Raw genomic sequence first — 23481 nt, 5'->3', positions numbered from 1 at the left:
AATCGAAGAAATTGTACTTGTTTTAGTTTTCTAAATTTAATCTTGAAAATGCTGAATGTTTACTATGCAAATATCATAATATTTATTGATAAAAAACGTACAAATAGTTTTATCATAAGTATTGAAAAGACAAACATATTTAATAGAACTGAAGAAAGCTTTCATTAAATTGCCATTAAATACATATCTTTGCACAAATATGCACAAATATACAATCGAAAATTGTGTTTTTATTGTTTGTTTATTATTCTTATGTCTGTACACTTACCAGTTTGGCCAGACACACTTCAATACACATTTGACAGTTTTTGGATTAAGTTTTCTTGTACGACCTGCCAAGAAGTTTTATTTTATACGAGAGATAAATAAGTATTCAACAATATATCTTGCTTACACAAAAAACGTACAAAAAGAAATGAAAAACGTATAAAACGAGGTATAAAAGGGTAAAGAGATAAGAGGATGCTTTTCAGGGAATAAGTTCTTGTTGATATATTATTTTGTTATTTATTTCATTGCCAATGTTTTAATAGTAATATAAATCACTTTTTCCGGTGTTTTCTTTGCATAAACATTTGCACATGCACATGTATACAAGTACCTATCAATATAAATACGAAAGTAAAAAATGGATTTTACGACAAATACGAACACCCATCATTTGTATATTTATAAATAAATAAAATTATTTTGATTTTAGGTATTTTGTTTTACTATTTGCTTCAATTGTTACAAAATATGTTTAAGAGATTTACAAGAGAAGAAAAAGAAAAAATGAAAAAGGGCGAAATATAAATTTCATTGCATTTTCATGTTAAATAAGAAACAACAAAAACAATTAAATTATAAAATAAAATATTAGTTTGGGGAAAAAGAAATCCATTATTTTTTCGGTAGATGGCTGCATTGATAGATTTCTCGTAAAGTATCGATCAAACAATTTCAGATTTATGCTCGTTGGAAAGGTGACATTTCGCAGTAAAAAAAATTCTTTTGCTGTTTTTTGTTTGGTGCATTCAGTTGTGAGTTACAGCGTGTTAAAAATGGAAGTGAACAAAGAGAAAATTCGGTACATTTTACAGTTTTTCTTTGACAAAGGCGAAAATGCAAGCCAGGCGGCTAAAATTGTGAAAGGTGTTTATGGTTCCGATACTGTAACAGCCAATTATGTGCAATTTTGGGTTCGTAGACTCCGTTCAGGAATTTTTGATGTTAAAAATGCACCTCGCACAGGTAGGCCGGTCGTCGAAAATGTCGATAAAATCGGAGAAATGATCGAAGTTGACCGGCATGTTAGCAGTCGTAACATCGCCCAGGAGCTAAAAATCGACCATAAAACAGTTTTGAACCATTTACACAAAGCTGGATTCAAAAAGAAGCTCGATGTTTGGGTGCCACACCAATTAACAGAAAAAAACTTGATCGATCGAATTTCCATCTGCGAAGTCTTGGCCAAACGGAATGAGATAAACCCATTTCTTAAACGGATGGTGACTGGAGATGAGAAATGGATCACATACGATAATCCTGTGCGAAAACGATCGTGGTCAAAGATCGATGAAGCACCTCAAACGGTGGTCAAACCAGGACTAACGGCCAGGAAGGTTTTGCTATGCATTTGGTGGGACTGGAAGGGTATTATTTATTATGAGTTGCTTCCATATGGCCAAACGCTAAATTCTGATCTCTAGTGTCAACAACTGGACCGTTTGAAGATAGCGATTGACCAGAAACGGCCAGAATTGGCCAACAGGAGAGGTGTCGTGTTCCACCAGGACAACGCTAGGCCACACACATCTACAGCGGCTCGCCAGAAACTTCGGGAGATTGATTGGGAAGTTTTAATGCATCCGCCATACAGTCCGGACTTGGCGATTGACCAAGCGATTATCATCTTTTTCTTTCATTGCAAAATTTCTTTAATGATAAAAAATTGGAATCTAGGGAGGATTGTGAAAATCGACTACTAGAGTTTTTTTGCAAATAGAGACCAGGACTTCTATGAGAGAGGCATTTTGAAGTTACGTTTAAAATGGCAACAAATCATACAACAAAACGGTGCATATTTGACCCAAATCGGACAATCAGAAGCATGTTAAATAAAGTCCTGAAGTTCATATAAAAATAATGGATTTCTTTTTCCCCAAACTAATATAAAGTTTACATAAAGGGAAGAGGCTAACGATTTAGTACATTATAACCGGGCAAAGCTGCTTAATATCGTACACCGGTTTCCTTAATACAATTATTCACTTATTTTCGCTATGAAATAGCAACATATAGGCTTTACTGCCATATGACATGGATGTTTACTTGTCATTCAAATCATTACGTAAAAGGGAGTACGAACAATAGGCCAATCTGGGGCAAACTATAACAGTGAACTTATATGCTGAATTGCTACTTCCTGCAAGTTGTTACCTTAAAGTGCTAAAGATTGCTCTTCATTATTGTATAAAGACTTATATCTTTTAGTAGGAACGTTTACTTAAAAGAAGAAACGATATATTTTTCACCGATCCTAAATTGCTTGATGTAATATGCGAGTGTATCTCAAGCCTATTTAGTTCTTGCAGATGTCCAGGCATAAACTTCCTGCACCCTTATAATAGTTACTGTAATATGCAATTAATACCAGCTCTTAACTTTCGATGGTGTGTACAGAAATTGGTCTTACTTGTGTTGTGTGTAGCATGTAGCAAGCAGTTCTTAGATAATTATATATTCTTAGCATAGAAGAAATGGAATTCAAATTCTTCACTCATCGGTTTTATAATTAATTCAAGGGCTCGGGAACTCGTGTAGACAAAAAGTACGTAAATACAGTCATCGACGTATCCGCCACTTTCAAAGCAACCATGATTGTAAATATTCATCTACAGATGTACATTTACAACTAACACTTTGTAAGATAGTTCCAATAGCTATTGATTATTTTATTGGTAACCATAAACTAAACTGTGTTTCGAACTTCATGGCTTTTGGAATAAATTGAACTTTAATGTGCAGGTTGCAGTTAGTGCTAATAAAGCAAGAATTCTGCCAGGGTTTATTAAGCCTTGACCATATAAATTTAACGATCCTTACATTAGTAAAAAGCTGTTTACCACACATGTGAGGGCTACATTGGAGAATTGCGTTGTAATGTCGTCTTCGAAAAACAAGTGTTACGTTGACCAAATTGAAACATGAAAATAGCTTGCCTTGCGATGGAATTCCCCGGTACCACTACCAAGCTACGAAAGTCATCTTAAGCTTATATACCTTCTAACCTAGACGTACTTGGTCGGGTGTGTCATTTATACTGTAAAATTACTATCAGAGTAATGTTATCCGTCGTTTTTACTAAATGAGATAAATATTCATACTGCGGCAAAATTGATCGGTAATTATGATCTTATAAAGCTGTCACATTAGAAATCATAAACATTAGAAAGTTGAAATTTTCCATACTTACTTTGCGAAACACTTTACTTTTCACGTGCAAAAATGGAAAAACCATTTATGCCCGCACAAAGTTAGAAGTGATTGCGTTTCATTTTTTTTAACTTTTTGCGGTTTTATGCTTATTTATCATAATGCAAATTAGACAAGATGTTTAAAACTATTTTGTACATTCCTGAAATGAAGATATATTGTCCGCCTAAAAATGGGTTAATTCTAAAATAAATATGGTTGATAGCGCGATTAGTTCTTTCTTTACAATACCAGTGATATGTGTATTAAATAAAAGAACTCGGAGAGCCGAATGCGAAAAGCATATGGTGGTATAGGAGGTGTGGGTTCAAATAGAGACTTAACCCTCATGTCACGAGCTAAGGTAGAATAACTAGGATTTAAGTGCATTCTCAATTTTTGTTGTACTGTAATCTGTCTCAGCTGTAATATGATGAGATGTAATTGATTTACATTGATTGAATAAATAATAATAGAAATAATCGACCAACATATGTTATATAATTTGATCCAAAAACATGTACACGGTTCTCATGCTGGTGAGGTGAGGAAAGATACAAGAGACATACAGATTACCTGTCATTGGTTAGTCAGAAGGCAGTTGTTTTTGGAAGTTGACCGTTATCATATAAGATAAAGCAACGTCCACACGACGTTATCAAAGGCATATAATATGGGAAGAAATAGAATTAGACTAATGCCGAAAATGCAGGAGCTGTGTAGAAACAATAGATCATGTTATTGCCGGATGCACAACACTAGCTAACACGGAATACCTCAAAAGGTACAACTAGGTGCACAAGATAGTGGATCAACCTTTTTGTTAACCGTTATTGGTTTTCAAGATTTTCAATTTTTTGCTAGTTTGACGATCTACTAGGTGTTTTCCCTCTTATAAAATAAGCGAAGAGACGTCTTGTCTTGTCATTTATAAAAGTGGCAAAATAGCTTGCACCAACAACTGATTTCAATTTTATGGGACCACAGGTATCCGAATGAATTAGCTCTGTATTCAATGGATTTAGGAAAACATTAGGCTATAAATCTTTTCCATCATCCACGTCATACCTTTATTCAGCTACGTGCTGAACACCATTGTTTTTTACAACTTCCATTACATTTTGGATGTTAACATGGCCGTAACGTCGATGCTATTGTAGATTATTTTTGTTTTGTTCTTCCACTATAAATAAATAATTTTCCTTTATCTGAATGCCAATAAAGGTCTAATGAGCGCGTTCTGCAACTTTGTTTACTGAAATCGAGATTCCTTGGAGTTCAGCGGAGTATAATACTTATCGAAAAGTAACTTAATTTTTTGCCTATTGTTTGTTAAAGTTGGATCACGTCAGACGATGTTTTGGGCGCCCTACAAACTGCGGGCTATTTCCATTAAATGCAAAGAAGTAGCTCCTAACGCAATACTTTTCGTTCATCCTTTCGAGGATATTGAACTAGCCCTTAAGGTTGACCTAAATGATTTTGCTATAGCATTTGCTAAACACAACAAAGCTACGCTATGCGTCTTCAATTAAGCAGAATGCTGACTTTCTATACCAATGCAGTTATTGTGCAAAAATAAAACCTAAAACGTCTTCAAACCATTCGCACTGAATATGCGTTATTTTCGAGATATCAAGTGCCAAAAAAGATATTCGAAAAGTCAACTAAATTTTTTAATACGCAGCTGTTTAATAGAGAAGAAAACTTTCTATCGAGAGACGGAAGCCCGCATCTTTAGATAGTGATAACTCAATCGAATCTTCGTATTATCCTAACAATGTAACATCAAAAGGAAATTTCAGAAGGTTTACTTTTTGCTAGGAAAGGGTGAAGTTGCATCGCTTTGTTTGTTGACGTGGCATCAGTAAGCTTAAAATTTACTTTTTTATTTTTCGACTTTTACAGGCAGCCAATTTTCGCTTTTTAGTGAGTTAAATTGTATTTGATCTTTTGTTAAAAATATTTTCTGTTAAAAAATTTTTGAGGCAATCTTTTTGCTGCTAGTAATGGTAATTCACTGGCCTACGTACTTCAAAAGAATTGCTTTTCAAAATGTATTGCTTATGGTTTTAAATACAAGTTCGACCCCTGGTATTCAGATTTTCCTATGAATGATGATGAGAGATATTTACGTTAGTTTTTAACTGACAGGTATGTGTTTGTGTATATATTTATAAATATTTTACAATACATAATTGGTTGTGGATAGAAAAAGAGGAATTAATTATTTCAAAGTTTGTTTTCCTTTTTTTGCAGAATTAATTAAGAGAAAAACCAGAAAAGTCATTAATCACTGCAGTAGTTTGTTTCCACTCATATCAAGCACTTTCAAATAAATGGTAATTTATGACATTAAAGTAGACACGTGTATGTGTCTGGCATAATAAATTAATTAGAGAAATTTACACAAAAATTGATTTATTAGCTTAAAATATATTGAAAAGGGGATAACGACTTAGGGCAAGGCGTTGAAAATGAGAAAATTATAAGGCAGCTTTCATTTCATATAAATTGATAATGTTTCTTAAATCAGTTAATCATTAATGATTTTTGCTCATATGTGTACCATTTTATAATTACAGCTACTTATTCGCTTTCTTTACTGTCTCTATAATTATTCAAACCTTTTTGTTTTTATTTTTATGATAAACGAGTTAAACAAATTGATTGTTAAAAACCCGATTTTTTGGATTTTTCTATCCATCAGAGATGACATAGCGGATTTCGGAAAGGCTTGCAGCGGATAGACATCCAGTTTTGAGATTCTATCAAGTATGTCCACGTTTAATGAACGCAAATAGCGGAAGCGATTTAGTCACGATTGCCAGCGTTATCCCACCATTGCCTTATGTCGTGATCAAAACTTCAAAATTGTGTCTCAAATGTTTTTTTGTCACTTTCCCTCAAGATTCAAAAATCAGTAAAATCGTTTAATACTCCCACCTACATTAAAAAAAAGAACAATTGTTATCAACTTTTTCCTTTCTTATGGGACAATTACCTCCCAAGTGATTATAAATTACGTAAAAGTATAACTTAAGATATCGTATGTTGCCATTCCATAGCGTATATAATATAAATCGTATAAGATACGGTAAATTGGCAAAGGGTGGATATAAATATATTTTGTCTGAAAAACATTATTAGAATAATTTAGATAATTCATTTTTTCCCATCGATGGGTATCACCGACAGTTGAAAATTTATTGATCCATTTACTGGTTGTCTTGTAAATAGTGAAAAACAGATAAGTAATAAAACTAACTAAGAAATAACTAATAAAATTTTGTAACATCGTCTTAGATAGTGGCCCGGTTAGAATTTTAACGTGTCTATCTGTTACAAATAGGTGAAAATAGCTGTAGAAATGATAGTCAATAGTTTCAGAAGTAATAGCTAAATAGGCCATAGAAAAAGTGCTGACCGAAACGATACAAAAGAGTAAAGTTCGGCATTCTTAAAACGACTTCAGACAGAGTTTTACAACAGTTTACGAGCATGTGTTATTAATGGATTGTGTTGCGCGTTCTATAATTGTTTTAAATAATTATAACCAACAGTTCCTTCCAATGAATGAAGAGATTTTTCAAATAACAAAATTTGACAGTACAACTGCGTTAACGAATTTCCTTGATTAATTAAATAAAATATATTTAGTTAAATGAATAAATTTAACCCATATTATAGAAATGAGTCAATGAGTATGAACATTAATATTATGTTATAGCTAAAAAAAAGGAAAGAAGAATTGAATTAATGTGTTTTCTGAAGTGGAAATGGGATAATTACTCGGTTTTGATGAATTCAGTTGGCATTTCAATAAATAAATAAAAACATAGTAAAACTTATGAACATATACAAGATGTGCAACGATATTAAAATATATTTTCAATAAGGATGAAAAGACCATAAATTAGTTTATTTATGATATTATTGGTATACATTTGTTTATAAATGTTTATCTTAAGAGTAGTTCACATGAGTAAGAGAACTCACTAATATAGTAGTATATTGTAAAAACTTGTTAGTCAATAACACATCCAGCCATTAGTCAATTAGACATCTTATTCTCAATTATTTTGATATTTTATCTATAGGGATATTGGCATATATGCTAAAACGAGAATTGTTCGATTGTAATTTAATTTTCTCTAAATTTGATAATCTAAAAGACCAATAATTAGAAAAAACTTAACCTAAAAACTTTTAAACTAAACGGAAATGTAATTAGGTTCTAGCACAAAAAAAAAAAAAAAAAAAAAACAAGGAAGAAAGTAGTATTCGGCTGAAGTCAAACCTTGTACAGTCACCACTTTTCATTTACCGTTATAAGAGCATTGGTGAATTATTAACAGGTATTATTTAAAAAATCTGATTGTCTTGTTCTACTTGTTTCATTTGCAAATAGGCCTTAAAAAAATGGACTTCAAAATTATATATTTACTTGTTTAGATAACTTAAATGCCGCAATACGTAAAAACGTTGAGTTTTACTCGGAAAGCTGCCCAGGTATCCTTGTATTGTGCTCCTGAGTAGTGTAGAAAGTTCTGACAAAGCCACTGCAAATTATTTGTTGAAAGGAGATGTACTAGCTACTTTGGGATATAAACAAAACGCTTAGGCTTTTCAAGTATAAGCAAGTTGTTTGGCAAATTCTACAAAATCAAGTGCGAATGATGTATACCATAAATAAAGACGAGTTTAAGTTGTTCAATTCAGCTTGAAAGTGCAGAACACATGCTGGTTCTTGTTTGCTCACTCTCTCGCTTCAATTAGCAGACCTGTAGCAGAACATCGATAGCGTCGTCAAAATAATATACGGGAGGTGCAGAAGATAAGTACTGAATTTCCAGGTGTTTCACTTTGTAATACACTCAATTTTCCTTGAATCGTAACCTTTGTGTACTCCAATGCATAGATCAACAATGTTCCTTGCCTTGAAATGCATATGATACGAATAACAACATAATATGAGCAAAGGAGTCCTTCCGTCCGATGCATACATATTTCTCAACATTACTTGATCCATTAATAAAAACATTTAACAACATTTTAATTACCTTTGTTTTCTGATTTGTTTAGTAGAAATATCTCTTCAATGATTCGACCTCTTCCAGATGATCTTTTGTCTTGACGCTAACATTAGTTGTTGCGATATTTTTAACATTACCACACAAGCTTGATCTGAGAATTTTTAATTGTTCTTAAGTGATTGATTTTCATTTAAAACTCCTCTTGACTTTGTTGAGTGATTAACACTCCTTCAGCAGAAGTAATAACAATATAGCTATGGGACTCATTGTGCTGATCATATGTGGCTCAGTGCGAGACGTAATTATAGCGTGCGCGGGTATTGTGCTAATAGATTTCGTGAGGAAAGCAGGAGTATTAACGTCACTATGGCGACCACCAATGTCGAGGGAGTGAACATGAAAGGCAGTGACTTCGGAGATGCTTATTGGATTCTTGGACAGGATTTGATTGCTCGCAATGTGGATATATGAAGAACAGAAAAAATAAAAGTCTTGGATGTTGGTAGTTGCTTTAATCCATTTGCTAAAGTACCATATTTTGAAGTGACAACTGTTGACTTGTGTCCAGCTACTGATGATGTTCTACAAACTGATTTCCTAAATGTTCAAATCAAGTCAATGGAAAATCTTAAAGTTGGGTTGGAAAATAATACAGTGGCCTATTTACCGACTATATATTACGAATATGTTGTGTTCAGTTTATTGCTCGAATATATGCCAAGTTCGGAGCAGCGCATCAATTGCTGCAGCAAGGCTTATGAACTCTTAAGACCAGAGGGCATCTTAATTATAATAACGCTTGACAGTGACCACGTCGGGAGAAACGCCGCTCTAATGAAGAACTGGCCTTAAATTGTTTGGGTTTTATGCGTATACGTTTTGAAAAATTACCACATATTACATGCTTGGTTTTCCGGAAAGCAATTGATTCCCGCATATCTGAAAGATGGTCCATTTTACATAAGGAATCGTATATGACTTTCAGTTTAAAAATACCACAGGATAATAAATCTAAGGCACTTGCTGTTCCATCCCGAAAAAAACAGAAAAGTGCATACTCTCCAGAAGTGATACTCTCCAGAAAACGGGAAGGCTATCCTCGCGTGGATTTGTAAATTGATGAAGGCGTTATGGATATACCTCATTTATTTATTTCAATTTAAAATGAAGGTCGGACACCATAGAAACACTTCAAAACCAGTACGCTGGAGCAAATGCATTATCTTCTAAACTTGACTGAGACGGTATTGCATGAGGTGTTAAGAGAGAGCAGCACTAATAAAGCAGCAATAAAAATGTCTTCACTTTTTTAACAAATTCTTAAAGTGAAACATAGGAAGTAATAAATTATTTTATAAGAAAATTGAATTTTGGAATTTTTGATTAATTTTGGGCAATTGAGTTTGCGATAGCTTCTGCTTTATTAAATCAATTCAAGATATTACGTTAATCAAGTGATATATAAAATCAATTTTTTAATGTTAAAAATAGAAGCAAGCGTATAAAAAAAATAGAAAATAGTAATCTCAGAAGTATGCAAATTACATAGCAAAACATATGTGTAAAATACGAATAGTAAAAAACTAAGAGAACTAATATTAAACGATTTTATTTTACTACTGCTTTTTACAATATTCTCAGAATTAAGGAAAAGACCAATATTTTCTAATACTTAATATCACAATTTTTCTTTTTTTCATTTAATTTTTTATCATTTTGCTAAGCAAAAACTGAACTTCAAAGAGTAACATATGCGCTTATTATCTTTGCATTAAATTTGTATACGGATCATGCAATGATTCATATCTTTTTCTTTCTCTCTCCATCTTTCAGTTATGTTTAGCAAGCGTGCCAAAGATAATATATATAACCCTTCCCTCGTTCAGCAGAACGGGAAGCGTCGAGAGAGCTGGGATACAAATGACGGCGGGGCGGCTTTATAAAAAGCTACGGTAATTGGAAATGCCCCTAGGAACTTTAATTCGTATTTGTAAGTGGTCGAGCTTATCTTCCTGGTGAGTTCTTCTCAAGGTATGAATGATCGCATAAAACCAAGTTACTCCTACTCTTACGACAAAGCTCACAAAGAGCCGGAAATGAGTATTTCTTAATGATATATCGCGAAACCAGTTTGAACTCTTTCCTTTCATTACGGACACTGTCAGATATGAATTTCGTTTTTTGATCAATGTCAATCATTTCGGGCGCTGAGGCTGAGTGGCTGAGACTGCCGAATATTTGTCATAACCGAAATACGATCAAGAGAAAATCACTTACGAGAATATCCCTTGATCGCGAATACGAACAGGTAGTTGCTGTAGTAGTAGTCGGCGTAATGGGTATAGATATAAAATTTTAATTGTCCGCTGTATTATGTTAATGTTTCAAACTTATGTATAGAAATCCCACGAAACTACTATATCGAACGTAGTTGTAAATTGCGAAGTACACCTTGTTCTCATTTTGTTTTACCTTACACTTAATTTAAAACGAGTTAGAAAGAAAATAATTTTCGCGATTTTCGACAATCTATAAATTTCATGGATGAATTTTTCTGATGATTTTTTTTATTTGTTTTTAAGATTTTTTCATTCAATTAGCTTCGTTTTACAAAGTATAATTTTTTATAATTTATTGTTCAGCAAATCAACAAACGAAGCTTTACTGTGATGTGCAGAGAAAAGGCCCAACGTGAACACGATGTTCTTTGTTTTGCGCCTCAATAAAATATATATATCTTTTTTGTTTATTTTATTATTTCTTACATTTCTTAATTAAATTTTCTTTAAATTAATCTGGTGTCAATTTTTGTGTGTTACTCGTCCGCTATGTCTAAAGTTTCTTCTTTTTACAGTATATTTAAAGATTTAAAATGTGTAAGCATAAAATAAATTCTTAAGTGAACTCTAATAAGACCTTTGTAGTATCGTTAATTGTACTTTTCAGTTGTCTTTTTTAGGTCGGGAGCTAATCTATTAATTTTTCCGTTTAGCCAATATGTTTCCTTACACGAATTTTTTGGGAGCGTGTCTATCGTGTAAAAAGAGGATTAGGTATATTTTGTTATTTGCGGGTGCACCTCATCGCTAGTAATTTTCCTTTTTTTCACTTGAATTCGCGAAACATTCCGTTTTTTAATTTTATTAAATTAATGTTGTTTGATTATTGCGCACTTTTGCGCATTTTTTCAAAACTTTTGAAAAGAAAATCATATATAAATGAATTCTTCTACCAAACCGTGCATTAATTCTTCTTGGAACTATACAAAATATCTTAAGCAATCTGTATGTGTACATTTGCACTATCTCTTTGTCAAATTTCCTTAAAATCCCAATTGAAATAAAAATGTGAGAAACGCTCTATTCACTTTTGTTTGAATTCTACGGCTTGAGAATGGATGCGCTTGAAAAATCCATGAGAAATAAGCGTTAAACGGTTAAAAAGCTTAGAAAGATTAGAAAAATGAAGTAAGAACATTATAGCGGGGCAACGCCGACCATTACATACCCTCCACCACTTCGCCTAGTACGGTTATTTTCTTCGTTTTGATAATAATACGTTAAAAGTATATATTATTTTCGTGCAAAGCCACAATTTTTATAAAAGCTCGCATACAGAAAGATTAGATTTTCTCTATATATAAGAGCTTGCTTTTCGTGCTAACGCCTATATATCTATGTGATCCAAATTCTCTGCCGTTCATTCTTTCGCTCAATTGCTACTATGAATTAATTTTCATCTAAAATATTAAAAATTAAGCCTCTTACCGGAAGGCTTTACTGCTCATGAGAAATCTTATATGGGGTGGGACCAACAAGTAAGTTCAAATTAGGTCCACTTCATTTTTTTACATTAAATTACTATGATGAACAAAATTTCATAGCAAAGAAATTAACAATTAGGGCTTTTTGACATATAAGCATTACGTATCTAAAAAATGGACCTACATTGTCTAAGTTCTTTAAGGCTGATTTGTTTGTGAATTTGCCATCATGAGACAATTTTTGCTACGAAATGTTAAAAGTTAGGCTTGTTTCCACATAAAGATTCAATTGTAGTAGGATTGGTTATTTGAGAGGGTTTTCAAAAAAATGCTCCAGCTGGTTCAAAGTTTTCACACCAAATTAAAATGTCGAAATACTATAGCTTAGCTAATTTTGAAAATTGAAAATTTTTATCTCAACGATTTTTCGGAATAGGCCATTATATGGGGGAGTGACCGCTAATGCGGACCGATCCGAACAATTTTCAACAACGTTCGTCCTTAGGGCAAAGAACGCCACTATAATCATCAAAATACCTCAAAAACTACGATCTGTAGCTTGAATAAAAATTTACATCAGACTGCCAGACAGACTTAGATCGATATAGAAAATGATCCGGTCAGCATCATAAAACGTCTTTCGCAAGTCATTCTGCGTGTAACATCCGTCGGCACATACTTAATACTCTCTGTACCACAAGTGGTGTAGAATACAAAAAGTAAAGGGCTTCACAATCTTTGGAACTGGAAAAGTTAGAATGGCGAGTATTCATAATTTTCTTACTTCTATTTAGAACGTTATCATCAATATTCGAATTCCTTATTTTCTGTTCTGAACTGTTTCGTCTTCCATAAATTTTATTCTTATATTGGATTTTTTTTTTTTTAGATTACCGACGGATCGTAAATTGCAGCAACATTTAAAAAATGATCATGATCCACAAAAACTATTTATAAGTGATAAGTGCGGTAAAATTTTTAAAAATAGTTACAATTTAAAAATACATAATGACATGGAGCATACTGAAAGGAAACTAACGCCGGAACCGCAACAATGCAAGCTTTGAGGTACATGGTATCGTCATTTGGCTGGTTTGAAAACGCACATGAAAAACATCCATGAGAATACAAGCGATGAACATCGTTGTCATATATGCATATCAACTACCGAGAGAGCTCTAAAGCGTCATATATACTTGAATCATAAGTGTGTCCGCAAATTCAAATGTAGCATGTGTTTGAAAGCTTTTAAGCGTGGCCAAGTTTTAAGGGTTAGTTTTACTTTCAAGTTAATTTTTTCTGTCTTTTTCTATAAGAGTTGTTTTCTTTTATAGGAACACATTTCAGTGCATACGGGTGAGGCGTTGTACACTTGCCCCAATTGTCCAATGACTTTTGCGTCCAGTGCCAATATGTATGTATGAATATGAAGCAGATCGTCAACAAGCCATTCCTCCGAATATCATAAAACAAACAAAGATTGGTACAAGCAAAGTTCGTTCTTTTGGTGTATCTAATGCTCTTGCAAATCCGCAGATAGTAATAAATTAGTTTTTACTATGACACACATTGAAAAGTTATAGTATACAATAAATCCGGTGAGACTAAAACGAAATTTCAAATTATATATTTGTAGGCGTAAAAGGGAATTACTAGAAGATAAAGCGGGCGGTAAATACGAACGTAAAAGTTCAGCACCTATACCAAATTTCTTTAAACTAAGTTTCTCGACTTCTTCTTCTTCGCCGACACAACATAATAACAGAACCCCTTTATTTAATTGTATGAAAAAAACAGTAACTTGTTTACATACAACTTTTGCTTAAATAAAATTGAAATAGCAAGATTTTTCTTGTATAATAAAAAAAAGAGGATAATCTCTTTTTTTGCCATTTTTACCAAAAGATTTCAGATTAGTTCATCCTTTGTAGCACGCATTAAAATATTGTATACCATTTATTTATTGAAATGCTTTTGGGCATATGTGCCCTTAGCCTGCCGCCAATAATAGAGCTCCTGATTGTGTTTACTTATCGTCGTATTCGGGGTCTCGTATTAAAGGCACGATAAAACTCTACGACCGATTTCGATTTACCTATAAATGTGAGAATAAGCATGAGCGTATATGTTTGTTTACTTTTTTCAATAATGCCTTTAGAGAAAATAGCGTATATGGTCTCAGTATTTTGAACATTTTGTTAACATCTCCTGACTAGTTTTATTCAATTTTTAGAGACCTGACGTACGATTTTCGCGTATTTTTGAACATTTTGTGTTAATTCTTCGCATATATTCGTACAAGTGGTTTTATATAATATATATTCTCATATATATGTAAATGTATAAAAAAAGAGCATTTATCTCCCAGACCATAAATATTCCTTCAAAGATGCAGAAATTCGTAGTAATGATTAAGCCTGTTGCCGATGTGTCGATGGTAGCGGCAATATACGATGGCATATCAAAAGATTGATGATAAAGAATGAAAAAAATGTTAATTTGCATACCTAGCTAAAATTGATAATTTTTTGCTTTGGTTTAACTACCTTTAAGTAAGCAATCTTGTTTAGAATTTGTTTCATTTTCAATTTACAGCTGTCTCCTCTAACAAATGCAATTCTAAGCAACTAATACTAACACAGTGAGCGTTTTTCGCACATTTTGGGCATACATAAAACAGAAAACCTCGAAATTCGAAAGAGAAGAATAAAAGCATAGCACGCAATCATTGCCCAGATTTTGTAATTCACAATTCATTTCTAAAGTTCACATTGTTCCTCTTGTTATAACTCACCATATTTATGTCCACAATGAAACATAAGTTGAAATAGGACTTGCTATTGGCTCGTACTGTAATAGTGTCATTTTTGTATTTTTAATAAAATGTTTGCAGAGTGATGAGAGATAGAGTAATATAACTTATCTATTAATCAAATAATGTTATAATATACTACCATTAATTGTCTGCTTAAAATGCAAAATAAGGGTCTTAAAATTTATATTATATTGCAGAGCTTTAATTTACATACTACACAAAGTTTCTTCAGTTTCTCTTAATTTTCAGTTATAGAACGTTCGAATTGAAAATAAAAACAGGTATGGTTTTGGAGAGTGTGATGTTGTTAAATACGTGTTTTGATATAATGGAAAAAAAGCAATGCTTAAATTACATAAACCAAATAGTGACTCTTAAACTCATATTTATATGAGGCTGATGATATTTCTATGATGCACGTGGTGTGCTGCTTTCATTTTTGGGGTATACAATTTTTTCAGATAAGCTTTTATTTTGGTAAAGGGAAATGTGGAACACAAATTTTATCCCAGCCATGTTTCAAATTGTGATGTGTAAGAAATTCATTTTTCTAGTCGCTTTAAGATTTTTTGTATTAAAAGATTTGTTTTTATATAATTTGTGTTACACTTTTTATTCGATTCCAACTCACTTTTTACTCTCCAAGCCCAATATCGATGGGATTATTAAGAAAAAATGAACAATAAAAAATAATTTAGAATTAACACACTTAGCTTGCCGCATTCTACCGTCTGAGACCTCTTATTTGACCCTCATGTCGACTGTTAAGGAAAAATTAAGTTAATAATTTGTGATGCCCAACATACGCAATTTAGAATTAACACATATTTGAACAGGCAATGTATTTTCTTGCGATAAACCTACAGAATAATTTTTAACATTCTGTCCTTTTTACCCTATAAGTAATCAGTAAAAAGGCAGTAAAAAATGAGAAATATGGAAATTTAGTCTCTTGTAGCGTTATGCAGACGTGTCCGGTTTTTTTGTATTTTTAAATATTAGCAGTAAGGATCCTTATAAAGTAAATTTTGAAAATTTCAGTCTTTAATCTCTCGTAACCAAGGAAAAAGTAGTGAAAATTGACAAAGCTTTGCTTAGAAAAGCAGAAGCGTTTTCAGTTTACGCCTGCATTACAGTCACAACGTCCATAAAAGAATTTCCAATTTCAAGCAAATATTTTAATTTTTCAACCAGGCGATTATCAACAAACACCCACCACGCAGCCGCTCATGCGGATAGGTATGGTTACATCGATTCAGAATTTTACGCTGATTAAGAACGTATATACCTCGTAAGGTCTCTGAAGTTTCTTTTTACATGTTGCAGACATTATTACAAAGTGATTGCACTCCCATTGAAGGCGTAATAAACGTATACTATGTATTGTACTAATTTTTAATGAACCGACAATTTAAAAGTTTAGCTTAGGCATTTCATTTAATCTTTAATAGACAGACTACGATTGTAACCAAGAAATACTTGAAAAGTGAACAAACTAATAAATGTTGAGTGGTGAAAACTTCACTACGTTTCGAAACTTGATGATGATCGATTTTGCTTTCCCAGTCAGCCACAATATTCGAAGGGAATTAGAAACTTTCAACAGACGAACGTTGGAATACTTTAGCCGCTATATCGGGGATAGAGATGGTTGGCACAAGCTAAAGGCAATAGTTGTTGTTTTCTCGTCAAAAAGTCTCCTCTATGCGTCGAAAAACTATCAGCCTTATATGACATTTTTATGAGGCTCTGGGTCGATAAGTGCTGTAGATTACAGTTTTTTCTTTTTTTTGCGTTTGTGATGTGTTTGCGAGCGGGTTATAGGAATTTTCTATGCGTACATCTGAACCTTACTCCCTAAATAAAACGTAAATCTTCCACCAACAAAAAAACGACGGATTTACTCTCCAACAGCTTCATTCTTATGATCATCTGTTGACTGTCATAAAACCAGCTTGCTTGTCAGCTTCTCACTTTGTCACTGTTGTGTTTTGGAGGATAGCAGTAGTTGGCAGGTAATGACTTTTCCGTGAATGTGGCGCAAAGTATGCTTTCGGGTGTTGTGTCGGAAATTATAGAACGATTGAAAGATAAAATTCTATTATGTAATATTTTGTCCTCATTAAATAATGGCAATGATACCAATAAATTTCTTATGTTTTAGTGTAGTTTTATTATGAATGTTTGCCGATTATTTCTCCCGTAATAAGCTAAACTCAAAACAATAGCAAACAATAAACATCAGAATGGCACATTTTCTCCTCAGCAAATTCCTAAATCTCTTCAACGACTCGTAATCGACGCACGCATTTAGTTAAATGTATGGTACACGCGTGGGTCACTGTGTCATCAATGAGAAAGTTGGTTTTCAAAGTGTACCGTTTTATTGTTATGTTTTTTAATCAAAATATTTCGCATTCTTTCCACAACTTGTCCCATTTTTCTGGCAGCATGGCGATACGGAATCGAATGAACAATATTGACTTAGCAGCGATACAATCATACACCCATTTTCGTACGTCTTCCGTTTGCCAGCCAAACCATGCTGTACCGATCTGAATAATTATTAATCAGAAGGCGCTATGTCTGGTGAATAAGCTGGTTGGAGCAGAATCACCCAAACGACCTGCGAGAGCGTACCTTGACACCTGTTGCATTTTTCATCGCCAGTCACGATAAGCCACAGAAAACGATAATTTTTTTATGCCTGGCAAGCAATGAAACCGCAATTTTGATGCGTTTCGAAAAGGTATTTTCAATCAACTCTTATGGTAGCCATTTCTCGTCCTTTATAATCTTTTCGGTCGCGTGTAATCCTATAGATTGATTCGTCAACAGCTAAGCTTTTCGAAGATAAATCTTGCAATTCATTGTCTTCGAACTGCTTTGGCCCTCCAGGCCGTTCTTTATCATTGACATGAAAATCATCACTGTCGAAGAGTTGAAACCAAAACCGACAATTGGAATAAGCAAATCTATACTATAAGTACCTACTATTAGCACTTTACTACATTAAATCATTAGAACATAAGAGGAGCACGATATAATGATTTCCATATGCAAAGAAACATATAAAAAAAAATTGTTTAAATATCGCTCTTATATTTCCACTAATAATAATAAATATATTTAGATTTAAGTTACCACTTTCTCAACAAACCATACACTATAGACATTAACTTGCTAATTTTGCATTCATTAATTGATTCACACACGTAACATTATAATTATACCAAAAATGAAGCAAAATACTTGTTTATGAATTGTGAACAGCCGCAAATATATTGTGTTATTATCCCACAAAAAATTACTGTAATTATTTAATAAAATCTATTGAAAAAGAAGAAATTGAATTGATTACAATCTAACAAGTCAAGTTGCTTATTTAACTACTCTCATACTTCCAAATTCGGAGTCGCATCACAATCTAACAAGTATTAGTATTGGTTACGCTACAGTCAAATAAAGTTGATCAACTAAATGAACAAAAAAATAATCTTTTTTTTGTGATTATTTTTGCTTATTTTTTACGAAATTGTATAAAAATATTGCAATAATTTTTCTTCAAGTTTTTATACACTTTTCTTATATATTTCCTTGCATTTTTAAAAAAATTGGTTTTAAGTCAGTCATCGTTTAATTGTCGTCCTGTGTTTTTAATATTCTACACGACTTCGCTTAATACAGCTTAATACATTTTCAATAACATTTGTCGTTTGACCAAAACGCGTTGATGTAACAAATTTTCGCCAAAATATCTCAACAGATCTTTAGATTCAACACACGAACATAAGGCAGACAATTGGAAAGACGGAGTGACAAGCTTAGACCGATTCACAATTACATTCTGTATAAGAGTGGGTTTATCTCCATTCTTTCTGGCAGTTGTACGCATCCGTGCAAACTTAATATATTCTCGTACCACAAGCGATGTAAGATATATTAGCTTGGGGAAAAAGAACTCCATTATTTTTATATGAACTTCAGGACTTTATTTAACATGCTTCGGATTGTCCGATTTGGGTCAAATATGCACCGTTTTGTTGTATGATTTGTTGCCATTTTAAAGGTAACTTCAAAATGCCTCTCTCATAGAAGTCCTGGTCTCTATTTGCAAAAAACTCTAGTAGTCGATTTTCACAATCCTCCCTAGATTCCAATTTTTTATCATTAAAGAAATTTTGCAATGCAAGAAAAAGATGATAATCGCTTGGTGCCAAGTCCGGACTGTATGGCGGATGCATTAAAACTTCTCAACCAAGCTCCTGAAGTTTCTGGCGAGTCACTGTAGATGTGTATGGCCTAGCGTTGTCCTGGTGGAACACGACACCTCTCCTGTTGGCCAATTCTGGCCGTTTCTGGTCAATCGCTATCCTCAAACGGTCCAGTTGTTGACAGTAGAGATCAGAATTTAGCGTTTGGCCATATGGAAGCAACTCATAATAAATAATACCCTTCCAGTCCCACCAAATGCATAGCAAAACCTTCCTGGCCGTTAGTCCTGGTTTGACCACCGTTTGAGGTGCTTCATCGATCTTTGACCACGATCGTTTTCGCACAGGATTATCGTATGTGATCCATTTCTCATCTCCAGTCACCATCCGTTTAAGAAATGGGTCTATCTCATTCCGTTTGGCCAAGGCTTCGCAGATGGAAATTCGATCCATCATGTTTTTTTCTGTTAATTGGTGTGGCACCCAAACATCGAGCTTCTTTTTGAATCCAGCTTTGTGTAAATGGTTTAAAACTGTTTTATGGTCGATTTTTAGCTCCTGGGCGATGTTACGACTGCTAACACGCCGGTCAACTTCGATCATTTCTCCGATTTTATTGACATTTTCGACGACCGGCCTACCTGTGCGAGGTGAATCTTTAACATCAAAAATTCCTGAACGGAATCTACGAAACCAAAATTGCACATAATTGGCTGTTACAGTATCGGAACCATAAACACCATTCCCAATTTTAGCCGCCTGGCTTGCATTTTCGCCTTTGTCAAAGAAAAACTGTAAAATGTACCGAATTTTCTCTTTGTTCACTTCCATTTTTAACACGCTGTAACTCACAACTGAATGCACCAAACAAAAAACAGCAAAAGAATTTTTTTTAGTGCGAAATGTACAGTATGTAAATGTACAGTATCGGAAATTGTTTGATCGATACTTTACGAGAAATCTATCAGTGCAGCCATCTACCGAAAAAATAATGGATTTCTTTTTCCCCAAACTAATAAAATTATGAAGCTTTTAATGTAAATGTCAATGCGAAAGTGAATACGAAATAAAGTAATATTTGAGAGAAAATGAAAATTATCATTAGAATATATTAATCAAATCGATTAAACTCTTCATTTGATGTGTTTAAGAAAGCAATGAAGGTGGCTTTTGTAAAATAAATACGCATTTTCCTCCACCTACACACCATTTATCAACATTTAAACATTTTTATCGGCTAGTCTAACCAAATATATGAGTCATTTGTATATCAATATCAGCTCATAGGTTACGTTATGTTGGGCAGTTATTTAAAAACTGCACTGTTGCAAATGTAAAATTTAGGCGATATGCCATTTTAAGTGCGTTATAATTTGTCCTTGGTTTGCATCCCCACAGTGATAATGAATTTGGGGCCGTTGCTAAATTACATTGTTCGTCTATTATAGTAGCAGCGTTACTTGTAACCATCATAATTTTAGTAATGTGATCAGTGGCGATGTTGAACGCAGATTTCGAATTTTTTTATATGAATAGCGAATTGGCGTTTGTTCTATTCGACACTGAAATCATTGTTCTGAAGCTTATACGAACGTTTATGCACAACGTTAATGGAAAATGACGAGCCCAAATCTGAGGAACGGTGCCGTAATCATCGCTAACTGATGAGCAACCATGAAAGAAAACGTTGCGATATGTTTTGGCTACGTTCCTTTGTAACGCGCCAAGATTTAAAATTTAGTTTTATCCGTCGTTATAAATTTACAAACCTTTTTTTTTAAATTTTACAATGCGCAATGCATTTGCTAACGTAAAAAGATCTTAAGTTAGAAACGCTAATGGAAGGACGGACAATGAACTAAATAGACTAAACGGACACACATACCTACTGTTGTTGTATGGGCATATTATAAGGAGCCGACCAATAAACGAACGACGGGCATGTAATTGTACGCATCCTTGGCAACCAGCGGGCGAACGCGATTTTCTTTCATTTTCTGTTTTGTTCGCTTTATTTAATTGAATTTGTGATGTCAAGTAAACTAGGGGCGGCAGAGCTGGGGACAATTCATTACTATCAGCTGACGTTACGATGGTTAGTGAGGTCGCAGTTGTTATGCTTAGGATAAGATTGTAAGATTCATGTATAATATTTTCGCTGGACGAATTTCTCTGGTCTACATACGGAACTGCAAGCTCACCTTAGTTGACGTAGCTTAGTAGAATGCGTGTGCAATTTCAATTTCTGTCCGTTTTTGTTAAAATCGTAATTTGAAAAGCGTTTTACAATAAGAGAAAGACAGTGTTGCGGTATACTGAATGAATGTTTAAAACTTTGGTGAAATTTTGATGAAACGATATCTCGGGTAACTTCCCACACAAATGTTCTTACAAAAAAAGAGAACTTGACTTGACAAAGAGGTCAAAATTGTAGTAATTTGTGATTAAAATTGGAAATATTGATTTAATATATAAGTTCGCAGTTGGACTACGTGTCTATTTTTCGAACATCCGAATTATTCGACTGACACGTGTCATTAGATTCAACAAGGTCCCAAGAGCTAACGAACTTTCTTAATACTTATTTACACTTCGGTATGAAGTATTTGTAGGGCTGCACCTATTGCTTCTTTATTTGTTTGCTTCTATTTCAATACCGATCTTAGTCTCTTACATCTCTTTCTTAGGTGAGCTTACGTATTGCCCTACTACGGCATGTTGTTTTATCAACGATAAAATTACGTTAGTTATCCAGTAAATCCTAGGTTAACTCAATGCGCTTCATTCTATTATATTTTGGTTATTCATGTTTCGATTTTATGCTTTTCGATAAAATTCATTTCCTTCACATGCTTATGCATTTTATTATGCTTAAGTTCGATCATTTATATATTCAACATTTATATATATATATATTTTTTTCGGCTACTTTTTATGACCGTGAGCACTTAAAGCGTAAAGGACGCTCTTTAGTAAAAGTTAGTAAAGAATATAACTGCTGAAGTGTAAAAAAGTTTATGATGTGAAAATTTCGGTGATAAAATACGCCAAGTAAAAGTAAAAGAAAATTTGCCATGAAGAAAAAATGGTAAATAAAATGAGAACAAGAAATTAAAATAAATGAAGACACTAACAGATTCTTTACAACAATAATAGTAATACGAAAAAAAGAGGTAACAAGAAAGATAATAATATCCGACCTTTTATATTCACTATTTCTATTTAAAAAAAAAGGAATGAATAGAATTGAAAACAATGAAATTTTTGATACTCCATTATATTGGATGTGTATGTAAGAGTCGGTGCCTTTACATGGGTGCATGAGCACTTTTGCTGTAATATATGCAATGGTTTACGAGTAATGATATTTTTACTTTCGAAAGCATATGTTGTCGGTTTACAAATTTTACACCCTTAAGCGTATCCTTTTAACAATTTTGTTCATTTTCGGTGCTAACCTATTCACAATAAAGTCCAATGTTTTTGCCAAAATTGAAGACCGTGTCTTCATTTTTGCAATAGGAAAATGGATACAGCAAACAAACATACGGGCAAACACACTGGATGGATACGAATGCCTAGATCGGTTTGGAACATGGCATGTACAGCAGATTGGCAGGCAGCCAAGCACACAAACAAGAATGGGTGGGCACATATGCTTGCGTCGGTCACAGAATTTGAGGCTGATTAATAAAATGCACATTTTTAATATTTATATATAATAAATTTTAAATATTTGTATACAATTTTGAAGCTTCCTTGTCGGTGGTGCAAATTATCTGACAAAATGAATATGCTACTCTGCTTCGCCGATGGGTATAAAAACTATAAAAAATAAACACTTAAGACAATGATAACGACGGCGACAAAAGAAACAACGTTTAACTCAATGTACTGGAACTTGGAATCAGATATAATTTTTATTTTTTATTTAGTTTTTCTTTTTTTACGTGAGAACGTGAGAACGTGAGAATGTTTCAAATACAAAACAGCTTTGCTTTGTTCAAAGAAAGCAGAAGTAAAATAACAGACAATTATACTTTTAATGTATTGTGTGGGTATGTGGTTTTTTCATTCTAGCAATTGTTTAGCGCTTGCTATTGCTTTCGGTTTATGTCAAAGATCTGAGCAAAATATGAAAAACAACAGAAACTACTTATATATTTAATGAATATTTTAGTGACAAAAAAAAAAAAT

General features: G+C 33.3%; 2 pseudogenes; both read left to right on the top strand.

Moving 5' to 3' along the window:
- The first annotated feature begins 3974 nt into the window (after positions 1–3974).
- On the top strand, positions 3975–9607 carry LOC119642914 (annotated as a pseudogene).
- An 805-nt stretch (positions 9608–10412) lies between these two features.
- Positions 10413–13806, top strand: LOC119642913 (annotated as a pseudogene).
- The last annotated feature ends 9675 nt before the right edge of the window (positions 13807–23481 follow it).

Source organism: Glossina fuscipes, unplaced genomic scaffold, assembly GCF_014805625.2.
Source record: "Glossina fuscipes isolate IAEA_lab_2018 unplaced genomic scaffold, Yale_Gfus_2 287, whole genome shotgun sequence".
NCBI classification, from domain to species: domain Eukaryota; kingdom Metazoa; phylum Arthropoda; class Insecta; order Diptera; family Glossinidae; genus Glossina; species Glossina fuscipes.
Note: the sequence above shows the minus strand (reverse complement) of the source record. Positions and strands in the feature narration are given on the sequence as shown.